The sequence below is a fragment of the Pteropus medius genome, unplaced genomic scaffold (genome assembly GCF_902729225.1).
Source record: "Pteropus medius unplaced genomic scaffold, Ma_sr-lr_union100, whole genome shotgun sequence".
Lineage (NCBI taxonomy): Eukaryota > Metazoa > Chordata > Mammalia > Chiroptera > Pteropodidae > Pteropus > Pteropus medius.
In genome coordinates, this window is record NW_024347791.1 from 1,869,929 (window position 1) to 1,892,155 (window position 22,227).

The 22,227-nt window shown below is 49.5% G+C and overlaps 1 protein-coding gene across 3 annotated transcripts in view; it reads left to right on the forward strand.

Annotated features, from left to right (window-relative positions):
• The window catches only part of MYH9 (myosin heavy chain 9), an 89,054-nt gene that overhangs the window by 4,471 nt on the left and 62,356 nt on the right, over positions 1–22,227 (forward strand). The window contains exons 1-2 of one of the 3 annotated variants that reach the window (XM_039877784.1): positions 16,386–16,397; positions 17,137–17,140. The exons of the other annotated variants lie outside the window; for them this stretch is intronic. The gene's annotated coding sequence lies outside the window, so the exon portion shown is untranslated. Of the gene's footprint in view, positions 1–16,385; positions 16,398–17,136; positions 17,141–22,227 lie in introns of those variants that run through there. 3 annotated transcript variants of the gene reach the window in all.

Genomic DNA, 22,227 nt, shown 5'->3' on the forward strand with positions numbered 1-22,227 from the left:
AGGTCTCAACTTTAAAATGCGTTGCTCTAGATTCCAGGTTTCATATCGAGTGCCTACTATGTGCAAGGAAGGAGGAAGGTTTTAAAAATGGACTGAATTGTTCTTGTGGTCGGAACATTTTGGGGTACTGTTTTCTTCTCCATGATGTCATATTATCACTAGAGGAACCCCTTAAACAACTCTACTCCCTTGGGTTCTGGATAATGGTGCATGATTGCTTTTTCTTTGCTGTATGAGAAACGGAAAGCCACAGTATGTGTCTGGAAAGTATTTCAGGATGACCTTTTGCCAGGTTTCCCACAGTTTCTCTGGTTCTAAATCACCTATGGTCCTTTCTTGGGGAGTCCACCCTGACCAAAAGTCTACACCAGGCCTTTATTCTTGTGGGTCCTCTAAACTTTGGGGTCATTGCAAACACTAGTATGCCCCTTCCCACTCTGTCCCAGTTATCCCTCAGACATCTGGCCTGTGGGTCTTAAGCATTAATAACAGTAGAAAAGCCCAAGCTCTGAGAAACTGTGATCAGGGGTGTTTTGAATTGGAGGGCCCCCGTTTCCTTCTCAAGGAAGACAGTCTTAGTTTTATGTGGTGTGGATACTGGAGAAGCTGCCAGCTCTGCCGAGTTGGCTCTCTTCTGTGGCAGAGGCAGCAAGAGACCCCTTCAGGGTCTTGGGCAGGCCCGTGTCCCTGCCAGGCAGCCTCTGGGCCTCCTGAGGAATGGCATGAGTCACCCATGAGTATACAGAATGAGCCTGGGTCTAAAATGGGCCTGCCACCACACGGGTTTGAAGGCTGGATGCTGGCCTATATATCTCCATTTCTCCCCCTCCCCCATGTGTTGATGGTACCAAATATTTGGGAAGCAGAAGAGGGGAGCTGCCCTCTTGTGTCTGATGCATGTATCTTTAAAAAGTAACTGAGGGAGGCTTCTGTTGGAATTTCTCAGGCCCCCACGCTGCTGGCTAGTTTCTCAAACCTGAGGTGATTCAGCACCCGGCATGCGACACAGCACACCGGGCCTGGGCAGGTGGGCCCAGAAAAGGCTCTTGGCTGGCCTTTGGCTGAGGGCAAAGCCCAGCCTGCCCCTCCATCGCTCACGGTGCCACCTTCTGTAGCTCTCCTCTTCTGTAGCCCAGTTGGCTACTCCACCAGGAACCTTCCCGCCGAGGCTGGAGCAGCCTTACAGAGCCTTCCGGAAGTTGCTACTGAAGGGTGTGGCTTCCTGCCTGGGCAGGTCGGGCTTTGGCCTGTGGGGAAGCCGAAGGTGGAGCTGATCCTCCCCCACCCTCCTCCAGTCATTGCCTTGGTGCCTCTCCGAGGTCCTTGGGTCCTTAGGGCCCTACAGCAGGGGCCTTGGGGCAGGTCCCTCCCTCGCTTCCTTGGACATTTCACATTTGGGGAACTTGTGTCTTAGGTTTCTTTTCCTTTTAACTTGAATTCTAAACGATGCCCCGCTTAAATGAAAAATCAACAAAGCAGTAGAATTCTCCCGTACCGAGTTTACTGAGAGAGTGTCTGAGCTGGAAGGGCTCTTAGGGGCAGTGTCACTTTTGTCCCCCAGTTGCAGGAGTGGTTTGCCCAGGCGCAAACCACCGAGTTGGTAGAAGGAAGCTTTGGCCCCGGTTTCGCTCAAACCCCAGTTGCCTTTCTCTCAAAATCCCGCGGCCTCATTTAAAAGTGTTTTTGAACGGTTATCATCCCTTTTATGTGCTGGTTAGCCCAGCAGTACATACTCAGCTCCTTTAATCTTTCCTCAAGTGTCTATTCTTCTACATCCTTAATCTTTTTTTGTGGGGAAGGGGGGAGCACTAGAGTTAAGAAATGGGCTTGGAGGTGTTTGAGGTTTCTCTGAACTTCTTTCAGTTGGACAGGGCAATTTAGGCTGAAAGTTCCCACAGCTCAAAAATCAATATTTCTCATGGGGTAGAGCCAGGCGACAGGCTGGACTATTCAGAGAGTCACACTGGCTTTCCACTGTCCTACAGCTAGTCTTGATTTCTAGTAATTTTAAGTCATTTGATGTCTTAGATGATTGGTTTGTTGTATTTTCAGTATGAAACACACAGTAGAGGGAACAAAACAGGGGCTTTGGGATCAGGCAGAGCTGGCCAGACCTTCTTCGCCTTTTTTCTGCTGCTACACTGGAACCTTAGTTCCCTCGTCCGCCCGTGGAGATGCGTGCTTTTTAAGGCTTGTCGTAATTCACATATAAATATACGTAAAGTGGTCCAGTTCTTTTTTTTCCCCTCTTCTTCTTTTTTCATGTTATCACTAACATCAGGTGGTAGAAAATACAAGTTCAGGTTTTAAAGACTTTAAGTTCGTCCAACAAGCCTGCTCATTGATAACAAGGTGTGGTGTCTAAGATGCCTGAGGAACCTGCCAGAAGATTTCCTGGGCTTGGATGCTGAGGTGTTCAAGGCCTGCAACCTTTGCATCCTTCATACCACACGATACAATTCAAGCTGTTACGTTTGACCCGGTTTTAAGGGTTATAAAAAAGGCTGTTACAAAGCAGTAGAGGCACCTTTATTTAGAGTTGTCTGTTCAAAAGCCACTGTGTTTCCTGTGTTTTGCATTAAGTCACTGGGCTAGAGAAGGCAGCTTCCTGTCTGATAAACATAAAGACAAGGCGTTTGGAACAGTTTAGGTTACTTAATCTAACTGGTTCGGGAGGGGGAGACGATTTTAGAATCCACTGGACCGTGAGGACCTGGAGGTCACAGGTGGGGTCTTTTTTCCTCTCTTGATCCCAGGTCACTGCCTGGTGCCTGGCACAGAGTCAGCCCAAGTCGTCCTTGTTGCACGAGTGGCATTCAGGTCTCATCGGTACCTTTGTCTGTAAGCCTGGGGACATGGAGGCCCAGGCAGCCGAAGCTTTAGAGTGCCATTTAGTTAGTGATCTCTCTATTTTACAAAACACGGATGGATGTAAGGTACTTGTCTGGAAATCTCTGGGGTGAGAAAGGTGGTGGCAGAGAGCCATTTTAAAGTCGTCATTTATTTTTAAATATTTAAGAGCCATCTATTGGGCATAAGGGTATTGATGCCAAATTTCTTTGCCAAGTCAATAGCAGAAATGCCTTGGGCTCCTACTGTGTGACCTGCACTGTGCAGGGGCTTGCTGGGGCTTCAGTGGGGATAGAGGGCAAAGGGCCCCCCAACCTTGTGCTCAGGAGTCTTAACCTCTAATAGAGAGTTGGGAGATTGGGAGAGAGAGAGACTTGCCAAACATGAGGCATGCTTGTGCTACCCTGAATGGGGATTTCTGAGCATCTCAAGTGAGCTTCCTGGAAGCTAGACTTGCCTGGGAGAAGGAGGGAAGATGGGAAAGGTGAGCAAGGAAGGAAGGAAGAGCCTCTAGTGGAAGGGCACTGGCCTGGGAATCAGGATGTCTGGGTCGAAGTCCTTCCAGCTCTGCTAATAATAGTAATACTAATAATAATAATAGTTAAATTTTATTGAGCATTCGCTAAGTACCAGGTTCTGTGCTAGTGCTTATACATGAATTATCTCATTTCTCATGAGGTAGAGAACTATTCCTATCTTATAGATAAGGAGACTGAGCAGGGATTCAAACTCAGGCACTCTGGCTCCAGACCCCTGTGTGACCTTGTAGATGCCCTTCACTCCTGGGCTTGATAGTGAGGGACAGGACTGGTCCTGGGGGCTCCTCTCTCACCAGTGGCTGTGAATTAATGAAAGGAGCAGAGCTTTGGGCCGTGGCAAAATGGGGCCTTCTGTAGTGTAGTTGGCTACTCGGAGCGAGGTTGCCAGTTCAATAGCGTTGCCTTGGCTACGGACTTCACCTTTAACCTTAACTGGCCATTTTTCAAATGTGTGTGGTTGGTCCTAAGGGAGGGCAAGTGAAAAGACCATGGCCAGGCAGCGTAAATCCCGGCTGCTATGCCTGCCTGCTAGTGGCTGGGCCTTGGCTGGTCTTCACTGGGGAGCCAACCAGCCAGAGAGCCCACTGCCATCTTGACTAGTGGATTCTTCTTGACCTCAGCCCACTCACATCCAACAAACTTGCATTTCTTTCTTTCTTCTTCATTCATTCATCTGTCCATCATCAATCAGTAATTATTCCTCAGAGCTTACTTTATATGCTAGGTACTGGACTGGGTACCGGGAACATGGAGGTGAAGGAAGCAGGGGCCCTTGTCCTAGGAGGTAATGGTGTCCCACCAGCTACAGAGTGCTGGGGGCCCAGGAGGCTCTCAGAAGGCTTCCTGGAGGAGGCAGCATCTAAACTGATTGCAAGGTAGGGACGTGGCACAGCACGTCCAGGTAGCTGGGCTGGGACCTTGTTCAGTGGCTCAGACTCCGGCGGTGCTTTGTTCAGGGGTGATTCAGGTCGCCAAGGCTCTCTGAGTCACCGGGGCTGGTAAAAGATTTCCTCTCCTTATGAGCTCTGGACCCAGCCTTTCTCTCTTACATAGCCCAAATGGCTCATTAAAGCCTCCTTCCCCGTGCCATTTCCTGGGAAATGTGGGAGTGCAGGGTTCCACTCCCAGGTCCTTAACCCCTGAGTAGCTGCTGGGAATTCTGCCTGTGCCCTCTGGGTGTGTGGTCAGATTGCTGTTCTCAGCTAAAGAACTTGGGGTGAGATTTTTCACGGAGTGTTGAGAGAGAAATTACTAGAATCAGTTCTTTTTTTAAAGTAAAAAAAGGGGGGCATTGTTTATAGCACAAACGATATAATAACAAAGCTGGCAAGGAGCAAATTTGTCCCTCCACGGTTCGGATCTTTCTGGGCTTCCTGTCCATGTACATTTATATTGTACAAAACTAAGCAGAAGAGGTACTGCTGTGTGTTCTGACTTACTCTTTCAGTGCTATAATGTAAAGTTTCTTACGTTACAACAGTCTCCACAATTATTATTTTAACGACTATGTTATGGTACATGGAGAAGAACCATTATTTACGTTGCCTGAAGGTTTCATGGGTATTATTGACTCTTTTGGACATTCATTCATTCAGCAAATAAATCCTGAGCATCTGTTCTAGGGCAGAAAATGCTAGGTGGTTAGGATGTAACTGAATGAGACATCACAGGCTCTGCTCTCAAGGGGCTCACGGTCGAGATACAGGGAAAAACCACTTCACTCTGGTATTGTGGGTCATGATAGAGGCGAGCCCAAGAGAAAGTGGCAGCTCGGATGCTCAATTTGAGTTGATGGAAAACAGGTAAAGCCACTTAGTCATTTGTGGTGAGAAAGCTTAGGAATGTGGACCTGGGATATCTTTCTGGGCTCACTCGAGGAAGATCTTCTACCATCTGCCCCTCCTTCATGAGTGCTGGGCCAGAAAACACCCTGGGAGGAGTTGGTGGGGTGGGGGGTGGGACAGAGTTTCCTAGGGACCTTGTCAGCAGGGAGGCTTGGGAATAGCCCCCTGGCACCACTGAGAGACTGGGTAGGAGGCAGCTGAGGGTGGGGGCAGTGGGTGGGTGAGGTGGGCTATCTCTGAAATGTCCAAATGCCGCTGGCGGCTGCTTGGGCTCTGCTGCGGCTCCTGCCTCCTGGATTGTAGCAACAAGTTGCAACAGTTTAGTTTTGTTGTAAAGAGGAAGTTTCAGAATCCTAGTGGTTGCTTCTGAGCAGGCAGACAGACCTTTACCACAGTCAGGGTTATTTGGGGGTGGGCTGGGCCGGGCCTGAGGGGAGAAGGTGGGTGGTCAGGAGTCCAGAAACTGGAATGCAATGTCTTTGCTTTAGTGTCTCCTTTCATTCCAGATAAATGGCTTCTTTGCCAGTGTCCTCTTTCCAGCCCCCACTGTCCCTGTCCCTCCAGCTCCAGCTCCTGGCTCAAGGGAGCCAGACCTGAATTCTGCTGTTTTCCTAGAGCAGGAGAGAAAGTCGCTTGTTCTGAAAGGAGCCAAAGGCCTGTTACGCACCCCACGCACGCAGGGAATGGGGGGCCTGGGGTGGGCCCCAGACCTGGTCACCGGGACACTTCCACGGTCTTGTCAACCTGAGTCCCCTGTGCAGCATGCAGTGGGGATTTGGCCCCTTACCAGGCCGCTGGGGTTTGAGGTTTGACTAGGAGAGCTCTGTCACGGTCCTCAGTGGTCCCCCATTCAGTATACACTGAGAAAACCCAAAACAAACCCTAAGCCTTAAGCTAATCTTATTTCTTACCTATCGACTTAAAATTAGTAGTAAGACTAAAACGTAAGCTGGAGCTTTCAGTGCTTGGTACATTATAATGTCCTCTGGTAGCTGAGGAGAGGTGCTTTGTGTGTCTCTTATTTATCTCCTGTCACCTTGTTTATACTACTGTTTGGTGGTGATTATAGGCTAGAGAGTATCTTTGAGTTTATACTGTTTTTAATAATTTACCAGCTATAACATTGGAGGAGGGGGGAGCTGGGTATAAGGAACAGAATTAGATAAAGCAGAAGGAAGCAGCGGGGAGTGGGCAGAGAGTGGGTGACTCGAGAAGCAGCAGCTGGGTTTAAATCCCATTTTTGCTCAGTTTATTTGTTCATTAAATGTGTATCAAATGCTGGGGATACGTGATTGAGTAGAACAACCAAAGTCTGCAGTTTGCATTCCAGCGGGGAGAACCAGACAGCAGTCAGATAGGCAAGCTCACCAGCGCAGGTCAGGATGGTGGTAGTTGCCGAGGAGAACGACAGATGAGTGAGGGCGTTGTACAGAGGACCACAGACTGGGCGGCTGAAACATCAGTGATTCATTTTCTCACAGTCTGGAGACTAGAAGTCCAAGATCAAGGTGCCGGTGGGTTGTTTTTTCTGAGGCCTCTTCTCTCTTTGGCTTGCAGATGGCTATTGCTGCCTCTTTGCATGGTCTTCCCTTTGTGCAAGGGCATCCGTGCTGTCACCCCCACTCCCCACTCCACGTGTCCAGATTTCCTCCTCTTATAAGGACAGTAGTTGGACTGGATTAGGGCCCACCCTAATGGTCTCGTTTTAACTTAATGCAAAACCCTATCTCCAAATGCAGTTGCATTCTGAAGTCCTGGGGGTTAAGGCATCGACATATGAATTTGGGTGGGGGGTGGGGGATACAGTTCAGCCCACAATAGGGAAGAGGGGAGCGTGTGTGTGTGTGTGTGTCCGTGTCCTCGTCCTCTCTAATCTAGAGAGAGTCCATTGATTTCTCCAGGCGTGAAGGGCGCACCCTCTATGTCTTTGCTCTACTTTACCAGTTTATTTAACTGCTTTGAGCCCCAGTTTCCTCATCTGTAAAATATGGTTAATAAAATCCATCTCTTGGTGGAGCTAAAGTATCTAAGGCACTAAGCCTTCCATGAACTCAGTGCGTCGCGGACCCCCAGTAATTGTCGGTTCTCATACCTTTTCCTTCTGTCCCTCTCATCCCCTCTGCTCCCCGAGCGCCACTTCTGATCCAGGAGCATTCGTAACTGTTCCCAGCTCTGGGTGGCTGTGCCTTCTTCACAGGGGTGATGGCACTGCCACCAGTTCTTAGGGACCATCCTTTCCTGGGGGCGGCTTCTCCCCTCGGAGGAGCTGGGAGCACCATTTTGACGCCAGCAAGGAGTAACATTGGGAGGACACTGGTACAGGACCACAAACGTGAAATACCAGCTGCCGGCCGGAGCGCGGGATGGCTGCCAGAGGACGCTTCCCCTGCTGTGTCAACGCTCTTCTCGCCGGTGACGTCTTACACTTCCCCGCGCCGGTCTCGCCTCCCCTGTTAGAGGTGTTGCTGCTGGGACTCTGGCACCATGCCTCGCCCGCGGTGGGCACTTCCTGTATGCTGGAGAAATGGGTGACTATGTTCATACCCGAGTGAGGGTGAAATAGACCCTGCTCCAGCATCAGCACCGTCACTTAGCTCGGTGTGACGGGGCGGAAGGCTGTGTGTGTTTGGGTTCCGAGGCTGAAGCACCATGGCGCAGTACTTATGTGGGTAGGCAGGGGGCTCTGGAGTCGGACTCTGCCCTAATCCCGATTCTCCCACTTGCCAGCTCTTTGACCTTGGCTGAGTTCATACATCCTTTCTGTGCCTGTTTTCCTTATCTGTGGAATGAGGAAAATGAGAACTACCATGGAGAGTTTTGTTGCTCCATGAAGTTTAGCTTTATTGTTTATAAGTTTTACTTGTACATAATTTGTCCATCATAGTGCCGGGCTATTTGTTATAAACATAGTTGTTTTTATCTATTTTTTTTTTTTTAACTTAGATTAATCCATTTTTTAATCACTATGAAGTTTGAAGGGCCACTCAGGTTATTGCAATGACAGTTTCTCAGTCCCATGAGGGTGACGGTATTAATGTTCCCATTTCATAGCTGGGAAAATTGAGGCTCAGAAAACTGAAGTGCCGAGCCCCAGGGAACAAACGAGAGATCTCAGATCCTCTCCCCGCTCTTCTGATTTTCAGGCGAGTTGTTTTCCATACCTGTCTTCTCATCCCACTTAACCAGCCCATCATATGGATACTGTTGGTGAAGTTGGGGACTTGTGGACTTTCATGCCTTTGTACACGACCTGAAAGCAGTGACATTGAGGCCCCGTGCTTTGCTGGCTTATGGAGCCAGGTGTAAAATACGGCCCTCTCTGTTCCATCGGAGACAGGTCACTGGACAGAGGTGGGGGTGGGTGGCCAGGTGTGTGAGATCCGTCAGCCTGATTCTTGCAAGGGTCTTCAGCTTTTCTCCCTCCACTTTCTAATGCCGCCTCCTCCTAGCCCACCAGCATGCTTTTCTAAGCCTGCCTTCTGCGCAGAGCCGGGCCTGCCACCCACCGGCTGTATCTTGTGTTTGCCAGGATGAGGAGGAGGTGGCTGTGTTGGCCAAGTGCTTGTGAAAAATGCCTCATTATGGGATTAATTACTTGCCACTGAGCACTGTGGCATTCATATCAGCATTGTGACTTACCTCCGATCATCTCTACTTCCTCCAAACCTACCTGGAGTTCTGACTTTCTGGCCAGCACTTTAAACCTCATGTCACAGAGGAAGGACTAGAATAGTGGCCTCCAAGGCCGAGACTGAAGATCTGGTAGTATCTCTCCCTGCCACTTACTAGCCGGCTGCCCTGGAGCCTTGGTGTCCTCAAAGTGAGGACACTCTGGGGACACTGAGCAGCGGGTACTTCTGGGTTGTAAAGCCCTGTGTGTGTATCACACACCTCGGGCAGACCAGCATATTAAAGAGAGGCTGAAAAGGATGGCCTTTTTCTGTAAAACCAGTCCCTGCTTTAATTAGCCTTAGGTGGAAATAGTGGAGTCCCTTTCCCCACCCGCTTCTGGCTTTCAGACAAGAATCTGAAGAATGTGATACTCCTCTGTGGACCTGAGCAAAGATCAGGGGCTTGGGCAGGATTCAAAGCTCTTCCGGGCCTTTACTAGGCCGCCTTTGTGCTGCTAGACCTAGGACATTCCAAATTGGTTGTGCTCCTTGACAACTACAGGCACATTAAATTCCTGGCTCTTCGGTGATGTCCAGAGGGGACAGCTGGGAGGGGTGAGGGAGACAAACACTACATCCCCCCGACCCTTATCTTAGAGAAATCAGGTTAAAAAGCGTTTGCGAGGGAAACACGGTTGCAGAGGGGCTTCGGATCAGCAAGGAAGACTGCTTCTGGTGCTCTGGTTCCGGGGGACCCGAGGCTCCTTCCATTTCCTGATGGATGGCTGACTGCTGTTTACCCGTCCTCTTCTCTAGACGCCTTGCGTATGCTGCTTCCCTGCATATGCTCTGAGGCTGTGGGCCACGTAAGTAAGTACACAGGCGCAAAGACTCTGGAGCTGTAGTGAGACCTCTAGGGTGCCACGCCAACAGCCACTACCTGTATGCCTTGGAGCAAGTCACTTAAACATTCTGGGCTTCAGTTTCCTTATCTGCAAAAACAGGATACTAACAGAACCTGCCTCCCAGGGTTGTGGTGCGTGGGAGGGAGCTGTCAGGTGAAAAGCACCTGAACTAAGCGTCAGTGGTAATTATTTGCCAGCACAGTCCTGTGCCATGAGCTTTGCGATTCTCATTTTACAGATGAAGAAAGAAATGTTCAGAACATTTAAATAACGTACCAGAGTCCCTCAGCCAGTGAGTGGACACCCCAGAGCTCACATCCAGGTCGTATCACATTCTGCCTGGATCTCGCATCCTCTGGGGTGTGTGTGCACGTGCATGTGTCTTGTGTACACATCTGTGTGTATGCATATGTCCATGTGTGTGCACGTATCTGTGGGGGAGGGGGTGGGTCATGCGCCCAGGGTTGGGTGGTATGGCCAAAATATGGCAGCTCCCTAGGGTAGGGGCCGCTGCTTCTTCCTTCTCTCACGTGCAGCTTCAGCCTTGGCCACTTTGGAACCAGCCTGTGGTTCTGGCAAAGGAGTGATTCTTGGCAGGTGGTAAAATAAGCAATGGCCAGGTTCCTGGTGAAGGACGTGTGAGGTCATCCCCGTGGCCAGGCTTCCTGCTCAAGGACAGCAGGGTCGGCAGGCCTGTTAGACCAGGGTGCTACCAGCCTGCTCTGGGAAACTGCAATTTAACTTATCTATAAAGTATGAAATAAGTGGGTTTTATTTTCACTTCATAGCTTGTCTCGGGGTTACTCTCCCCAGGATGCTGCTTGTCCATCCTGGCTTCCCTGGAGAGTTTGCTGTGCCCTGGCTACAGCCTGTGTGCCCAGGGCTGGCACTGGGAAAGCAGGCCATGGAAACGCAGGGAGGAGAGCTGGTCTGCTGTTCGGTTTTGGATTTCGTGTTCCTGCAGCCCAGGGGAATTGGCCTCCTGCCCCCACCAGCTCCAGCCCTCTGCTTCCCACGCAAACTCACTGTTGGGTCGTCCCGACTGCTTTGCTCCCTCAGACCTCTTTTGTGTGATCCTGCTTAACCCTGTGGAGGGTGATGAAGGAAGAGAATTCTTCGTCTTTGTTCACGTTGCCTTGGTGGAGAGGAGGCCACTCCAGTGCCCCTTTGCCTTTGAGCTTGTAACCAGAGGCTCCTAAAAACTCCATGGACTGGACTTGAGGGTCTCTGTGAGTTCCCTAAGATGATATGCAAAAGGTTCCCAGCCTTCAAAGGGGTCTTTGACTGACGCTGAAAGTGTTAAGAACCACTGATCTAGAGAGATGGGAACTTTGGGTTTCCTGTTTATAAAGCGAGTATATGAGAACAGATAGGCAATCAGATTGCAGGCTATTATGGGACCGGCAAGAGAGTCTGTTCATAACAGCGTTATCTGCCCCAGGCAGATAAATATGAAGAGCACTTTGCCCAGTCTCATCTCTGAGATAGTGGCCTTCCTCTCCCACCTGATCTTTCTCAGATCTTAATACCTTTAACGTCACATCACTTCTGGGTGTCTCTTCAGCATGGGGCTGGGGCTGGCACTTTGGTGATGTTTTGACTGGGAAATTTGATCTGTTGTTATTCTGGGTACTGTGGAAACTGGGGTCTTTCTGTCCTAGAGATCTTCCGCCTGGACTCCAGGTGTTCAAGGGGTTTCCTCAGCCCCCATATTTGGGCAGATTGCTTCACCCTACCCCCTAGTTCGAGAGTCTTTTTCAAGGGGGAGGGTGGGGAGCAGGGAACAGGGAGAGGACGTAGGATACCTGCCATGGCTTCACTGAGGTGGTCGGGATTAAATGATGGGAGCGGTGGGAAAGGAACATGTCCCCCGTTGAGCTTCCCTTTGGCTTTGCTCTTGAACTTCTGCTTGGCCTAACTTGCTGTGTGATCTCGGTGGAGTTGCTGGCCCAGTCAGAGCTTCATCTACCTAGTGAAGGTTGAGTCCAATTGGTGTTTTTGAGTCTGTCAGTTGAGACTCATTGGTGGGTCGTGAAGTTATTTTAGTGGGTGGCAACCAGCATCTTTAGAAATGAAATAAAATAGACTCAAATGGAAAATCGATCAGAGTGCATAGCATGTATATGTCATTTCATCAATTTCAGTTCCGCTTGACATGTTTGTGCACGTTTGTGATTAAAAGTTTTAAAGTTAATTATTTTTTTCCTGTGGCTTTAGATAAAAAAAATGTTGCACTCCCAGGATGAGATGTCGGGGTGGGGGTGGGGGGCTCTTTCAGCCCAACTATATGGTTCCCGCCTGCAGATCTGAGCTGAGCTGGGTCTCCTCAGCCCCTAGAGCTGAGCCTATAAATGGAGCCCCTTGCAAATCAAAGTCTTTAAAGTTCTTTACGAAATTCTGGGAAATGAGCTACATTCCTGGGGCGGAATAAATCATGTTGAGTTAGGCTAGGCAGGATGTGACTTCAAACCCCCTGAAGTGGGCTGTGTGAGGGCAGTGCTGTGACTGACTCATTATGAGCTCAGTGGCGACACAGACTTCTTGAGAGAAGAGGCAAAGATTGTGGGGGAGGGGGGCTAGCAGGCTCTGGGCGCCACCAAGCACCACTCTTCCGTTAGCTCATTTTGATCCTCACAATAGTTCTGAGTTGAACAGTGCTCTGACTACATTGCAGAAATGGGGCTGGCTCTTGTGTAGTCCTCACAGCTGTCCGGAGGGGGACGGGGCGAGGCTGGTAGCACCTCCATCTTACAAATGGAGAAACGGAGGCCTCGGGGCCAAGTCAACCTGGCAAAGTTTGTTCTGTTAGTTAAGTGATGGGTCTGGAATTCCACAGCCAGTCTTACTGCCTCGTGAGTCATGTTCTTTCTGAGCTGCCGTCTGTAAAGATTGCGAATAAGTTTTCATTTGGTTTCTCTCTTTGAATAAGTTATCATTTGGGAGGTTTCTCTCTTTGCAGTGATGAAGCTTATTAGCGAGTGAATTAAATGACCTCTTGATAAATTCAGGAAGATTGTTTTTCATCCCTGGCCACTTGCATATCTCTTAGAAACAAAATGAAAATTAGCGAAGGTCACATTTAGCTGGAAGGGTGCGAAGAAGGAGGACAATGATATAGTCCTGGATGGCCACAGAGGAGCCTTGGCGCATTCCAGGCCTTTGCTGCCTTGCCCGCTAAAGGGGGACATGAACCACACGAGCTATGCGTGTTTGGAAAATACGATGCGGGATTATTGGGTTTAACATTAAGCACTGAAGAATGGGTGGCAGAGAGTGTTGGATTCCACCCCTGGAGTTTGGGCCCTTTGGGAGACTGGAACCTGCCCCATTGCTTCAGGTCATCAGGAATTACTTGGCATCTCCATGTCAGTAACGGGGACCAAGCAGTGACTGGGACCCAATGTAGCCTTTGAGCACTCAGCCCAGCGGACTAGGGTCGAGGTAGCTATTGATGTAAGTGGCTACACTATTCTGTATTTTTTTTGGTTTGCTTGCTTGTTTTTTTTTTTTTTTCTTTTTATTGTATTATTTAAACAGAACTTGGAGAATAGCAAGCTATTGAAGACCTGGGTTCTGGGCTGAGTAGTTCTCAAAAATTGTCTTTGGTTCCTGATGTCACATTGAGTTTTTCAGTCGTCGTGATGTGGATGTAGGAAGCCAGCACTTTCGCATTGAGACAGCGGCCATATAATTAAATCTTTGCAGTGTGGTTGTTTTTCTGCGTTGGGTTTCAGCAAACTGCTCGCATCCTTGAAAAGAGGAAAACTATGCTCTCAGCAGAACCACACGGAAGGAATAAGTTTGCTGCAGAACCTGAAGGCTTCGAGTTGCCCTTCGTGTGGTGGGGAAGCTCTAGCTAGCTCCAGAGATGCTGTCTGCTGGGAGGGCAGGCTCCGTGTGTTCAGGGAACATTCCTGACGGGCAGACAGCCAAACAGTTGTCAGCCTTGTCAAACCTGGAGAAGAATCTGAGGGCAGAATCTATGCCCTGCTGTTTGGGAGGGGACATCGCCCCCTGAAACGACTTGTTTCTCTTTGCAGTTGCTCCTGGGCAGCTGAGTGAAAGTTCATTATCAGATAGGTGAGTCACAGGTGTGACCTCAGTACACAAATACTGAACCACTTAAAAACAGAGTCAGGGTCCAGTCAGTGCAGGTGACTTACCTGTAGAGCAACAGGTCCAGCAGGCAGCTGCCTGGCTTCCCCAGTGAGTCAAGGTTGCTTAACCTGTTGCTGATGTGCTTGCCCCCCTCTCCCTTGACGTTAGACATGAGGGGGTGAGGAGGGGTTACCTTTGGAAAGGTGATGATCTCTTGGACACTCAAGTTCCCAGATGACTCAATGGTGAGCTGTAAGCCCAAGCATTTGGGGTAGTTCACTTCTCTTCAGCAAGCATTGATCGAAGACCCTCTCTACGTAGTACCCTGGGCTTAGTCGACACCTGCCTAAGGAGTGGGGACAGTCCCTGCCTTCAAAGAGTTCTAGGGCAAGGATGAGATGGCAGAGAAGCAATGGCTCTGGTATAAGGCAGATTGTCTTTTAGGCAGGACAGATAACTAATATGCCAGGGTGTCAGGACAGGCTATTGGGGCCGTCCTGCAGCAAAGATGATCCTCTGGGAGCCGTGGCTAGAGTGGAGGGTATCTGGCAGGGGACAGAGGGGCGGTGCTGGAAAGACAGTTGGGAGGCATTGGTGGAAGGAGTTGGTTACCATCTGAAGATCCTGGAGATCTCTCTAGGTGGGAAGGGCTCTCATTCTGAATGGGGCCATCTTCAATTCTAACTGCTTTCTGCCCTAATTAGTTGATTGATTCACTCGTTAAGAAATAATTTCCGTGCCCAAAGCCATGTATCTGTAGCCCTGAGGACGAGAGTGGTATCTTAGTGGAGGAGACTCAGTTGGGCATTTTGGTCTGTGTGACACATGATGCATGAGATCTATGGCGGATGAGTTCCTGAGATGCTGGGACACTTCTCACTTAGGAGGAAATGACCTGCAGTGGGACAGTGACTCCTAGGATTCTCCCTGAGCCAGGCCATTTGGGGTAGTAGATCAGAGGGTGAAATCTGTGCCTCATTCGTCCCTCTCCTGTGGCATTTAATCACTCCCCCTAGCAGCCTCATGGAACTCTTTCCTCCTCTCTCAGATTAGAAGCTCTTCCTGGCTAGTCCTTGGTACTTTCCCACTGCTGACCTCGTCCCCTTAAATCGAGGTCAGGGAGGGTGATCTTTTTAAAATACAAATCCGATGATGTCACCCTCCCCACCTCCCACCTCCTGTGGTGGCCTCCCCTTGTCCCTCGGATAAAGCCCACATTCCTCCACATGGCCGATAAGATCCTGGATAAGCTGCAGTGCTTACCCCTCCAGCTGCGCCGCCCCCCCCCCCCCCTGCTCCCCTCACAGCAAGGGGAGTCTATGGAAAGTTCTGGTGTCGTTTTTGATGGTCTGTGTTCGTAGGGTGCGGGGCAAAGTCAGAATGACCGCAGGCCTCGCCTTTTGCAATCAGGCAAATGGGAGCATTTCTGTGTTCCCGAGGGCTGTCTCAGGAGTCCTGAGGAGCCCCTCCAGTGGCCTCTGAGGAGATGGTCTCTGAGGAGATGGCAGAGCAGAGCGGGTGGCTTCTGGCTTCTGGCCCTCTGGTGCTAAATTCTTCTCAGGCCTGTCTCTGATCTGGTTCCTTATCTGCTATGCATCAGCTTAGGCTGGGGTTGGCCTACCGCTAAGGGAAACAAGCCCCAGCTTCTTCTGTAAGCAAACAGCATTCCTGAGGTCAGGAGGGAGGGGGCCCTCCATGTCCTCCTAGCCCTCAACAGCCTCTGGCCTCTGGGCAGCTGGGAGGACCTTCCCTGCTTCATAGCCCAGGGAGAATGCGCACCTTAGGGTGGAGGGCTGCTGTAAGGTTGGCCCTGGGTACAGAGCGGCTGACTCCTCCCTGTAGACAACTGTTCTGATAGCCCTGGTGTTTACATAGGGAGGCTCCTGGGTGTCCATTACATTGTTCGAGCCTGCTAGCAGCATCTGAGTGGTGAGCAGATGACGCCTGCAGGGGTCGCACAGCTGGTCAGTGCCAAGCCAGACCCAAATCCAGCTCTTCCACTGGCCTCATGCACATCCCACCAGGCCTGCATTTCTCAGGTCGGCATCGAGAAATACTTTCCTGCAGAATATTCTTGGGTGCTACGCCTGACGGGACAAAGTGAAGTGGGTTTCCTTACTGCAGGCTTCTCAGAACCTTTTGTGTACATCGTGAGCCTGTGGGATGGCCATGAGGTGGCAGCATGTCCAGCCTTGGTTGGCCGCGAAGCCCTCCTCCCTGATACAATCAGTCACTCTGTTTTGGAGTCGTCATCCTGTGCCATGTTGTTCTCTGTGGACTCATGTCACCTGGAGAAAGAATCACCAAACTTCTGGAAGCTTTTCCTAGTCCTCCGGTGTCATTCTAGGAGGGATTAGGACTCATTAGGTCAGGAGGACAAGAGGGAGGAGTTGGGAGTTCCTATTAAGCTAAGTGTTGGATTCTTCTCTGGGAACTTGAGTTATAAACACTTCAATGGTAGGCATTTTTTTCTCATTCCAGCGCTAGGAGATTGAGGCATTAACAGCTTGAAAATCACAGGAATTCTGAACAGGAGATTCAGACCCAGGTGTCTGACTCCAGTTCACGCCCATGCCAGTCCATCACAGGGCATTACACACATTTATCTTGGGATGCGAAGAATCAGTGCCCCACATGGCAGTGGTTTTTCCAAGTTCCGTCCCTTTTTTCTGAGTTGGTACCAAAGATTGGTGCTTGTAGCACTTGCTCGGTGTTTGCAGACTGAGGGCTTCAGGAGAGGCGGGAAGGGCCGCCTGAGGCCTTTCTTTACGTGGATCTCAACAAGGGCAGAGGCCCCGCCACCCCACACCAGCTACGGGCCTTCTGGTGTGTCTGGTAGTAGATGGTAAGTGCCTCCACCTTGGTTAGTAAGGGGACGTTAGAAGGTTCCAGAAAACTGAAATGGTTTACTCAACCTTATGAAAAGCTTCTTAGGGACCAATAAATTATCTTTACTCCTATTTCTGTTTGTGAAAGCCCCAATGTTCTTTTTTTCTCCTTGTTTTGGAGATATAAAAATGAGTCCATAAATGGCTCGGGCTTTCTTTTTTTTTGTTATTTAGTTACTTATTTTTATTAAAATTATCAGGGGGCGACATTGGTAAATATAATCAAGTAGGTTTCACGTGTACAATTCAAAAATACGCCAGACTCACTGGCCCTCTTTGCACAGCTCAAGGGGATTTTCCAGCATCTTAGAAACTCTCCCTGTTACTTACTCCTCCTTCCTCATCTCAGCCTCGTTTCTCATGCATTCACTCAGGAAACTTGAACTGAGCTCTGCTGTGAGTCAGGTCTTTTGCTAGACATTTGAAATCAAGATGAATGAGACCCCGTCCGTCCCCGTCAGATAAAACCGCAAATGATGACAGTGGAGCTGTTTGATTATGGCAGCGGAGACAGTGTGGAGCAGAGGGGAGGGAAGTCTTTCTGCAGCAATCAGGAGGGCTTTACAGAGGAGAGAGCGTTTGAGCGGAGATTTCAGAGAGGGTTCTTTATGCAGAGGACACACCGGCTTCTTCCAAGGCCTGGAGGCCTGAGCATAGAGGGATTCGAACCGGAATCGATTGAAGAGCAGAGAAGAAGGGCAGAGGGGGTGGAGGGGGATGGGAGCATTGGAGGAGCTTAATGGGCAGGGTCACAAAGGACCCACTCACCATGCAAAGATAGTTAGATGTCACTCTGGAGAAGGCATAGAGTAGAGCCATGGAACGTTTTTGAACTGGCGGTAATATCAATAAAATAGGAAATGGCATGAGTGGAAATGGAGCTACCAAGTCATCCTGGAGGCAGCTGGGGGGTATGGTTGAAGGGGGAAGCCCTTAGGAAGAGCAGTGGAAGCATAAGGCAGCTGTGCAGCCTAGAAAGTGGGGGACACTGGCAGTGACTGGAGGCTGGTACACCAGTGACGGGGTGGCAGAGTGCTGCACTGACCAGGAGACGTTGAGTGGTGATCAGGTTTGGGTGACCAGATGGACAGACCGAAGCTGGCTGGCACTCCAGAGGGTGGGAGAGTGTAGGGTGGGGGTTGGGAGGGTGGGAGGAGTTCAAGCGTGATGGCGTTGTGGGTCCTCTGGGGGGAGGCACGTCTGGTCTGTGTTCAGGGCCTTGGGGAGAGTTCTGGGCAGGAAACACTCATCTGGGTATCATCCCTGGGGCTAATCCTTATTTGCCAAAATTATTCAATAATAGCATTTGGTGGCATTCCGAGGATGCTGGGTGAGCCAGCACAGCATGGGAGCGAGCCCCCCCGCCGGGGGCTGTTGCCTGTCTGTCTCCCATTAATCACCTGGACCCCTTGATGCTGGTTAACTTTGCTTATGAATCACTGGCTGAGCTGCCGTGTTGGAGGCTCCGAAGGAGATTCATGCCCCGTCTAGAGAGGCACATCTGCTTCCTTTGCTTGATCATTTTTGAAAAATTGGGCATTTAGGAATCTTTAAAGTACAGTCCAGTAGTAGGTTCTGGGCAGATCCCTTAAAATACAGTGTATTACAAGGGATAGTCCCTCCTTGGTGACAGTGCCACCCATGATGGTCATTTCTAGGCCCTGGGAGTTATTTTGCTCTGAGGATTTCTCTGTTTTGTAGAGATTTGGCTTGTGCTCTTTAAAGTCGGGAGAGTATTTGCTAAGCAGAGGTCTGGCTTCTGTACAACATTTGCTCATACTAACCTTTTAAATCAGTGGTTCTTATCTGGGGGTGACTTGTCCCCCCCCATCCCTTTGGCAATGTCTGAGACATTTTTGTTGTTAAAATGGGGGATGGGGTGTTACTGTTGTCTAATGAGTACAGACCAGAGGTGCTGCTCAGTACTCTACGATGCGCAGGACAGTCCTCCAAAGCAAAGACTAATTTATCCAAAATGTTCATAGTGTTGAGGTCAAGAAACCCCCCTGCCTTAACCGATCATGTCATTTTATGGTTCACGAAAAACTGCACCCTCTTCTCCCATAGCCTAGAATACTTTTCTACCATCTGTTCCCCTCTCCCATCAATATTCTACCCATCCTCCAGGATCCGGCTTAAATGTCATCTCCTCCATGAAATTTTCCCTTGAGCTTCCAAGTCTTGCACTGAATTACCGCCTTCTCTATGTTCCCACCACAAGTTGCTTGTTCCCGTCTTCTGCAGCCTTATGTTACGGCTGGTGGTTTACATCTTCCCCTCTGCACTGAATGTTCCACAAAGACAAGTGTCCCATCTCATTGTTACATACATGTGGAATTAAACAGCCTTGCGAGGTAGACAAGTCACACAAATATCTGCATTTACAGTTGAGCCAGAGAGGTGGCATGTGCCCAAGATCACAAGCAAGTACTTACTTTTAATCCATATGGCAGATCTATTGGGCACCCACCATGCTTGATGTCGGATTCAACAGTGAACAGGACAGAAAGCCAAGAAGCTTGCTTTCTGTCCTCTTTACGCTCTGTGATAAAGTCCCACATTGGCCCTTTTAGTACTGTGTCATCCCAGTACATTATAAACTCTTCGGGTCCTTCATACCTTTGTCATTATATTTTTTTGAACATAGATCCTCAGTATGATTGGTTTGATTGAATACGTAAATCTAATGCGTTTGAAAGTTTATTATTTCAGCAGCTGCTTTTATAGAACCTTCCTTAATGGAACTTGGGCACCTTGATAGTTTCATTTAACGCAAACGCAGTGACTGTAAGGAGAAAGAGAAGGGACTCGTTCATCTGTGCTCTCTGGGATGGGGTTTGGGATGAAACAACAATCAGAGAGACCTGCTTGCATACACCAGCGATGAAGCTGGAACACGGCTCCAGTGTCTGGGTTGAGCTGCCTGGGTCTTTGAACTGGAACTTTGGCTCAGAGAACTTAAACGGCTTGGCCATGGTCACAGTCCTCACCCTCTTACCTTTAGCTCCAGTGATTTAAGGTGAAAACGTAGAGTCCGTTGTACAAACCAGCACAAAGAGATAAGGGGTTTGCAGCTTTGAGTTGCCAAATTAATGTCCGTTTCACTGGTTTGCTTCCCTTGATCTTAGCCAAAAGACCACTCTCTGGTTTGCCTAAGTAGGGTGTTCTCAGTTCTTTTTCTCCCCGCGGGCCCAGATCACTCATGGGAAAGACAGTTTACATGGAAACTGAGCAGGGTGTTGGAGCCGGATGGGTCTGAATTTGAACCTGGGTTTTGTGACCTGTCTGAGCCGCATTTTCCTCACCTATAAAATGAACATGATGATATGTACCTTATGACATGATCGTGAGGCTTGAGTGAGAAAATAGAGAGCTTATTAGCAGGCCCTCAGTACGTGGTAGCTTTAAGATGAATTGGGCTGACTTGGTAGCTCCAAGCCTAGAACTTGGCCCATGGAAGGCTTTACATAATATAATCCTGGTCGTCTAGGAATGGAATCGCTCAGTCTTTGGACCAGTGATTTGTCCTAGTGTCTTTAAGGGGCTAGCAGTTTCTTTTCCAGACAGACACATAAGCAAGTTAAGAGAACCAGAGCGAGGGAGGGAGGGGCTTCTTTGGAAAAACAGGAAGGAATAAAAAGGTCCAAATGGATGTTTAGGAGGAAGGGGAGAAGGCAAATAATCAAGGAATTACAATTTGAGTTGAAAGCAGAGGTTTTTGGTTAACCTATTTACTTTCAGTTTCATCATTTCCTGAGAGTCCTAATTTAGCCTCTGGATGTGTCCTCTCGATTATGGCCTAAAAAGGCAACTACTTGGGTTTCGTGGAGTTGGACTGGCACCCGCAGGAAGCCAAGTGGGAAGGGCCAGCCTCAGCCCGATCTGGGCGTGAGAGCTGCCTTCTTTCCCCTTAACTCCTTGCTGGCCAGCTGAGTCCCAGGGCTTCCTGATGGTCCCTGATCTGAGCCACCGAGCTCTTCCCTGCCAACAGTTTTCTTAGTGTCGGTGTGGTTGCTGCCATGTGGACACCCTGCTCAAGTGGCTGTGCACAGCCATCACCCCTTTTGGAAAACATTTTGATAACACATCTCAGGACCATAAAAATGTCCGGATGTTTTTTTTTTTCTCCAGTAACTTCACTTCTGGGAATTTATCTCAAAGTGGTCCACGAGATGAGAGGAAAAAACCTAGTAAGTAGTGTTTTTTGGGGGGTGAGAAGTCACTTTGGAATACTATGCGGCCATTAAAAGTGGCTAACGACCAGGCCCTGGAGTTAGGAGTCCTGGGTTTGGGTTTTTGCTCCCCAAGCTGTGTGACTGAATGGAGTTGTTTCCCTCCCAGAACCTCTGCATCATCACCTGTAAAATGAAGTGTTTGGATAAAAATGATCAATAAGCAAACTGTGGCCCTACAGGAAAATAGTCGTAAGAAGTAAGGAAAATACAAAATGTGAAATTCCACACTCTGCCTATGATAGTTAAAAATCGAATGTTTCTGTGAACCAGAACTAGAGGGGACCATTAAAAAAAGAAAACTGATTTTTGAAGGGAGAGGGCCAGGAACTTAGGGGGATATTTTTCTTTCATTTTTAAAACCTTTATATTATGTGCTGTTTTTAGAGAATTTTAAAGAGGCTATTTAGTAGGGTCCCAGGATGGGACAGGGAGAAGTGTCTGCGCGTGTTGGCTTTTGCATCTAGTAGGCTGCCTCCCTAGTGTCTTTTATCTAGGGCCCCTTCTTTCATCTCTCACAGCTCTTGACAGTGGATGCTTACTCCACCCGCATCCTTACAGGTAAGTGGTAACCTGTCTGCATCTCTGGCTTCTTCACCGAGCACACGCAACTCCGTAGCCACTGGGGCTTGGGAGCCTCTTTACCTGATGCAGGTGGAAATGGGAGCTCAGCTGCAGACCTGTGGCCTCCAAATCCTTGGATGTGGTGGTTCCTTTTGGGGCTGGGTTCCAGCTTTAATAACGATTCCACTGTTTATTGTGACCTCTGAGGCCCTCCCCATCAGTCCAGTCCACGTATTGATCTTGGCACTGCGGCTCCTCCGCGTCATTCCAGCAGAATCGCCGAAACCAGATAGCTCTCTGTCCTTGGCCTGGCCCAGCAGGGCTCAGCCATGTTTACTAAAAAGTTCTGTTCAGAAAGAGGCACTGAGGCGAGTGGGGACTCCTCAAATCCGTGTGCACGGGGACCTTGGCAGCCCTGGAGGCAGAGGGATGCAGCCCTCTGTGCTGGTCCAGCTCCGAGGATGCAATATGTCCCCCTTTCTTATAGGAAGTGTGGCTTGGCCCCAGGTCTCCGATTGCTATCAGAGGCAGACAGTGCTGGCCTGTAACCGCTCCCTTCCCTCCCTCCTGGGCCTGATGACAGGGCTGAATGAACAGAGGAGCCGAGGGTGCTGGGTTGGGCGGGTTTTTCCCCTGTCAGCTGCTGTAATGTTTATGGTCTCCAACGTAGAACCACCGTCGAAAGGGCCAGGCAGT